Raw genomic sequence first — 7,304 nt, 5'->3', positions numbered from 1 at the left:
TACATTTTTCTTACACTCCTGTACTTTTGAGCTCATTTGTTATAAGGATGTGTTCAGGTTGTTCATTGGCGCACCACCGGTTCACATTTTATAACCGTAAGGTAGCTGAGAGATAATATTTTGTTTCCCCGGTGTCGATAGCTAGCATGTTGTTTCTCGTCACGAATTTGTGTAATGCAAATAAATGAAGACTACCAAACCACAATAAAAATTTTGTGGTTAAATTCTGTAGTTCAGACCAGTTATGCACGTAATTGTTGAACAGTTCAGTCCTTGAGTAGGCTAATGTTATTGTTATGTATAATTATATGCTATGCGCTGTTTTCATAGCAAGTTGAGTGTAGTTATTACACAAAACACAACGCCAGGTCGCGGGCTACTTTACCTGATCGATGGACATAGTTTCAAAACGACGTATCTGGGTACGCCGGTTACATCAGCTTTGTAAACAAATTCACATGTATTGAGCTGACAACTGGGAAACTTTGCGACAGTATTTAGGACACACGTATCAGACAATTGCACTTCTCAACCACATGGGGTAACCATACACCAAAACGGCTCGTTGTTGCTTTAACAAGACACTGTAGAAAAGTGAGAGATTTTACAGTATTTTTGCACTTGTTTACGTATGCTATCTTTGACGTCACTCCTCAGGACGGCCGCTCGTGGGCGTGTTTGTCATGGCTCTGCTTCATTTAGTCATGTCTTTCTTGGTCCTGTAGCAGAGCCATGACAAAGCCTTTGGTTATGTGTGGAGAGAAACATATTGTCCTTTTGACAATAATATAGGTTCTCTCCAGTGTCTCGTCATTGGCCCCGCCCCTCTCCTTTCCTTCTTATCTTTCCCTGAGTGTTTTATGTTCCACACCTGCCCTCGTTCGTTATCGCTCGTTTGTCTTCCCTTTAAATACCCTCTTGTTTCTTTGTCTTGTGTTCGTGGATTGCGTTTCATGTGTACGTGCTTGTTCGTGTCTCGTGTCTCGTGTCTCGTGTCTCGTGCCTCGTGCATTGTGCTGGTTCCCGGAGTTCCTGTCTTGCCTTTCTTAGCGTCCCTGTATTGTGAGTTGTGTTTATTATCATTTAGTTCTGGTTTTTGCCCCCTTGAGGGAAGTTTTTGGTTTCTAGTTTGTATTTTAGTTCGTCTTGTCAGACAACCCCTCGTGGGTTTTTCTTTGTTTTGAGTTTTATGTTCTGTTTAATGAAGTATTTAGTTGTTAACCCCTTCACCGCTGTCCTGCATTTGGGTTCTTTTCCACGTATTCCATGACAGTGTTGTTGTGGCATCTTCTGCCAATCAGCATCAATTGTCATCAGCATCGACTTTTTAAAAATGGGTTGCGAGGCTATTTTAGTTCACTAAAATTAAAACATTGAAAGCTTTTTTTTATTGAAATCAAATAGAATATTGGCCTAAAAATTATTGGGGAAAAAATTAACTAGAAAAAATGTAAATGTTGCCTCAGAAATAAACTGAAATAAGTTTAAAGCACAAAAATTTTAATAATAAACAAAACTAAAATTAATTCATCTTTTATAGCAACATAAAAAAAACATATAAATAAAAAATTACAAAAGTATATAACAAAGTTGCCAAATATTTAACTAAAATTAAGCTAATTTAAATATTAGTTTACAATGAAATAAAACTAAAATCAAAACTCTAAACAGCATTTCGTTTTGTCTGGGCTAACTGGGGAATTTTCTGATTCAACACATCTGGGTAAAAGGTAATGCTCCTTTGATCAAATACCATTCTAATAAGACATCACGAAGAGAGTAAGGAGGTAGAAAAGATGTTCAGTTTTTCCTATCTAATAAATCTGCAGAAATGAAAATGAGCTGCCAATTCAATCTTACATCCCATAACACTTCAATCTCGGCTGTGTCTTCAGAAATAATGCAATCTTGGTTACACAATCCCTAATTTTTTCTGGGGACTGGCCCTGAAGCCTCTGCAAACAGTTTTTAATTTAGCTCACAGCTCACTCTAGAATCATAATAAAATATATTTTTAATCTCTCCTGAGCCTCGTTTCACAATCAATATGATTGACTTTGCCTGTGTGCATGAGGAATCTAACCTTATTATATTTCATACGCACTTTGCTTTTTCAGTTTCTTCAGTTTTTTTTCAGCTTCGTGTTTGTTCATCATTCAAAATTAAGTTAACAGAGCGATATTATAGTAAATTATCATTCAGGAGATGTCAAGAACAACATAACTCTTTTTGTATGACAGGTTTGTTTAATACAGCCCAGTATAGTCGGCTTCAAAATGAAACTACAAAATCAATTCTGCAGGCTTCAAATTGTATTCGAATCTATTTTATCTGATCTAATTAAGCTTTACCTTTAAATGGCTCACAAAGTCATTCGATGCAGTGCAGTATGGAAGAGTTCTTCATTTACTTCTTAGTTATTTTACCTTTAAAAAGACATTCAAAGTCGAATCTGCTGCATCTGCTGACTTGTTTTATGTCACTTAATTTTTCATTACATTACTTGTACTGCTGTGCTGTATTATTTTACAGTGAAACGTAAAACTTTTTTCTTTGGTACTTCTAAAGCAAGACGTTCACCACCATTGAGATGAATTTACACCTTCTGTCTTACTTATAAAACACAGACACAAGGCATTGATAAAGCTGATTAATATAACTCACAAGTTACTCAAGCTATTCATTTTATCAGTGCGCACCTTCGCTAGAAATGGCTAAATTTTGTATATGTCATTATGATGACCAAGCTTAATGAACACCTTCAGACAGCTTACCCTATTTAATCAAAGTGTACCTTTTCCAACCTGTAAACCATTCCTGTCAAAAATATTATGATTTGTTTTAGATATAATGCAATGTGTATACACGATATAAGGTTCAAAAACGCTGTATTTTCCACATACCGTGCATGTTTATATATCCTCTTTGCCCCGCCTCTCTGAAACGCGCAGATTTTTTACAAAGCTCATGGCTCTGAAAAGCGAGGTGTGCTATGATTGGTCAGTTAACCAGTGCGTAGTGATTGGTCGAATACTGCAAGCGTGTGACAGAAATGTAACGCCTCTTACACATATTTGGAACATCAGGTTCCAGAGCAATTGTATTGACAGGTACGCCCACCTTACTTGCGTATACATTTGGGCGGTCTTAGTCAAATCATACCACCAACTGACGTAGATTTGTGGGGGTGTGGTTACAAGAGGCGTTTCAGGCAGGTCTGGGTGAGCATTCGCTTTTAGATAGAATGCATCTTTTGTTCCCACACTTTCATTTTTTGCAATTTTATGTGTCTAATACATGCATGGGCAACTTATAACACACCAAAGACACAGAAAAACACGTATTCGCGCCATATGACCCCTTTAAAGCCAACTGTGCTATTTTCATAATATTCCTTATCAAAGTCAGTTTCAGGTTGATACAAGTCGTGCGGAAAAGTCAGTCACCCTTTGTGTTGCAATAATGACTGTACATTATTTTTTACTTGGTGGCACTGTTGTTAGCAAGGCAACAGGTAAGATGTGTTCAGCAAATAATGTGAGCGGTGTACTGCCCTTAGGGGACAGGGAATTACTTATATATTCAGATATTTAGTTTGAATAGTTTTGCATTCCATAGTAATAACTTTTGTATTGTGAGAGAGTGCAACACATTTTCGAGGGAACACAAGTGTGATAACGTGAACCCGCTACAATGCACCCCTGAAACATTAAGTCACTGCATGGTTAAAGAGAAACAACTCTCCTAAATTTTATCCATTGGGTTGTATTCAAGTTTTTATGTGTTCTTGTTTACTTTTGTTACCCATTTGCCAGTTTAGAGTTTGTGTCTTCAAGCACACTCAAGTTTTTTTACTCGGTTCACTGAGTAGCTAAAAATGATCATCCAGGGGTGTGTTTCCCGAACAATGACATAACTCGCTGGTTAACCACCATAGTACGATGGATCATTGGGGAAATTAACGATGTAGTTACGACTGTTTCCCGAAACCGTAGTAACTCTGTCGGAGATCAATCGTTTGAACCAAGTTGGTTCAGCAATCTAGTTGATGACGCCATACAGGTGGTGGAATAATGACGTCTACTAATAAATACGTTCCGATCTAATTAATGTCAAATTCTTGCTGTAAATAACATGCATTGCATTTAACGGCGACTTTAGTTATCCTATTTTGTTACGTCACTCCGCCCAGGGATTCCCCAGGGTCCTAGTGCACGTAAATATGTTCGTGCGCATGCGCACTTTTCAAAAAACAGCGCTTAAAATAAAAGATGTAAAATTAAATTTGTTTGTATTTCGAATGATGGATATAGAATGCACTGCATGTTGCTTGCTTAGTTTGCTCAAAAGCATTATGCTTGTAAGTCTACATGTCATAATAAAAAGGAACTATGCTTCTAACCACAGCTCTAGACCTGTAGTGCCAACCACGCAACTTTGCGATGCTGTTTGCGATTGATCGTTGGAACTATGGTTTTGGGAAACACTTAAATCGTTGAACTATGCTGGAACGACGGAACTTGCGACCATAGTTGGCTAACGATGCTTTTGGGAAACGCACCCCAGACTGACAGTAAGGACTGAAACAGTCACTTTATCTTCATAATGCTAAAAATCTTAGCTGACTGGGAGTTATGTAATGACAAGAATTACAAAATATTACACTCTAAAAAATTATTAATGTGGCTTAGTAAATATCACAAAAAATATATATATTAACTTTTTAGACAAAAAAGATAAAATCTTTTAAAATCATTTAACTGTTTTTTTCAGTTCATTTTCTAAAATTTACAAATAATATTTAAGTTTATTTAATGAAAAATATAATTGGTTAACTAAATACTTATTTTTAATCTACACTTAATATTTTTGGTGAATTCTATTTCCATTTTTTTACTTACACTTACACAATTTAAACTTTATATTTCATAGATATCACAGCTTTAAAATTTACTAAAAAAATTTAGTGTAAATTGTTTCACGAAAAATCACTGTAAATTTTGAGTGCACAGAACATATTATTTAACCTTATTACACGGCTCATTTGAATGCTTGATTCTGATTGGCCAATCGCGACATTCCAAGGGTTGTTCTTTTCAAATAACAACCACTCAAAACGAATAACACATGACCAGTACTACTTGTATGTTTAATATCCCTCCGCTCCAACAAAGGTAACCGTCTGGCGCCATCTTGTGACTAAAACACTAGACAACCGTGATTTGCAATGGAAGATTTCAGCATTAATTTCAACATGTATGGTAAAAACAAAACGTTTCAGCAGTGGATAGATTTGGACGAAACAAATAACTCCCCAGTTAAGACAAAAATCCCCAGTTAAGACAAAAAAACGAAAACTGAACTCTGAAGAACAAACAACGACAAGACACAGACAGCTCACTGAGACTGAGCTTGACAAAATAGAGCACGACAGCTACGAAACAAACAAAAAAAGGAATACGGAATGGGCAATAAAACTTCTCAAAGACTGGCTAACAGAGAAAAAAATGCCGACAGATTACGACAAGTATGAAGCAGAAGATCTTAATAAGGTATTATTATTCTTAATAAGGTTAATTAGATCTTAATAAGGTGTTCCATATGTAGCGCTTAAAAATTGTTGTACAACATAGTTTCTTAGGAAAGTTAATAGCCGCTTGGGACTATATCTTTTCGCGGAAGGTTTACGCTTTCAAAATAAACCATTAATAAGCTAATAAAATGTTTCAAATTCATATTTTTGTACAGTTTTTTTCTCATGTGGCAAGTAGCCGTGTAATAAGCGGGATAATGTACAGGCAGCTGGTTGTTATCGCAAAAGAAGCCCCTTCAGTGTGATACAAGACCATCCGCTTCGCGTCGGGTCCTGATCACACTGTCGGGGCTTCTTTCGCGATAACAACCGGCTGCCTGTACATTATCCCTTACATAAAACAACACATGGGATAGTTCAGTTTATAAAAAAACATCAAAGAATGTGAATGTGGTGAAAAATATATTAAAAGCTTATATTTTATCATTGCTTATGCATTTTAAAACAACAAATAACTGCACAGCAACATGTTGCAGCTAATAAGCCTTCATCAGGGTGTGTTATTATTTAAGCATTTATACTATAAACTATTTTTGTTCATGTTGCAGTGAAATCGAAGGATGTCTAAGCATGAATTGGGTTGAGAGGCGTTTGTACGCCCCTGGTGAAGACATAATCATGCACATTATCTATTCATATTCATAAACGAGCCTCGTAATGATTTTGGTTTGGACAAACAGGCACTTTCATTTTCAGCAGTTTCTTCAAAGTCAACATCCAACTCTCTCAACAACTCCCAGAGACTTCACAGCATTTTGTGAAACATATGGGAATGTTGTTTGATTTAATATTTTCATAATGGTGAAACTTTCACCTGCTCTAATTTTCAGGCCATGCAACCTTTCTACAACTTTCCAATATATGCTGTTGTTTAAAGACAAATCTTCCAGTCTCCTAATTGTATCCCTTGGGTTGTTCTTAAGCTAACAAGGTTTTTATGTGTTTTTATTTGTTCTCTTATTTGTTCTGCCCGTTACCCATCTGCCAGTTATAGGGTGAGTGCCATTAACAGAAACAGCATTTTGTTTTTAACAGGCTTTACAAATTGTGAGTAAATAAAAGAATCCTCTCCTATAATCATGCAGTAAAGTGCACAAACTCACACTCCACAATTGGTATCTCGTCCTAATAATGCACTTCACATTATAAAGAAATAAAAAAAAAATGTGTGTGAAAGCTTTATTTTGCCCACATATTAGTTATGCTATCACCAGGGTTCTTTTTGCCAAAACATACCCTACCCTGACCCTTGGCCAACATGGACATGAACATTTTTTTTAAGAAGTTTAAGAAAAATACAGCAATTGAGACAAAATGGAAACGTTGACATTAGAAATTATCAAAAAATGAACTTTCAAAATATATATCATGAAATTATGGAAAGCTAAGAATGAAAAAAATGAAAAAAATCATAAAAAAATGGAACAAAAATAAATTAATAATAATAATCATTCCTGCTATTTCCAAAAATCTTAAACGGTTGGTTATCATTTTCTTTAAACTAATATTTATTTTCCTCACCTAGTAAGCCCAGCATTACACAAATCCAAATGCTTTGTTGGAAATGCTCTATTCACGGTCAGCCATGATTCATTTATCATGTCTTGTAAGTTATGATTTTAAAACTATTTTTACACACCTATTTTTGCTAAGTAAAATGTTTCACTGAGTAAAAATTAGTGTACCTTTATTTTTAACATGTTGGGTTATC

This window comes from Triplophysa rosa, linkage group LG9, assembly GCF_024868665.1.
Source record: "Triplophysa rosa linkage group LG9, Trosa_1v2, whole genome shotgun sequence".
In the NCBI taxonomy this organism is placed as follows: domain Eukaryota; kingdom Metazoa; phylum Chordata; class Actinopteri; order Cypriniformes; family Nemacheilidae; genus Triplophysa; species Triplophysa rosa.
Note: the sequence above shows the minus strand (reverse complement) of the source record.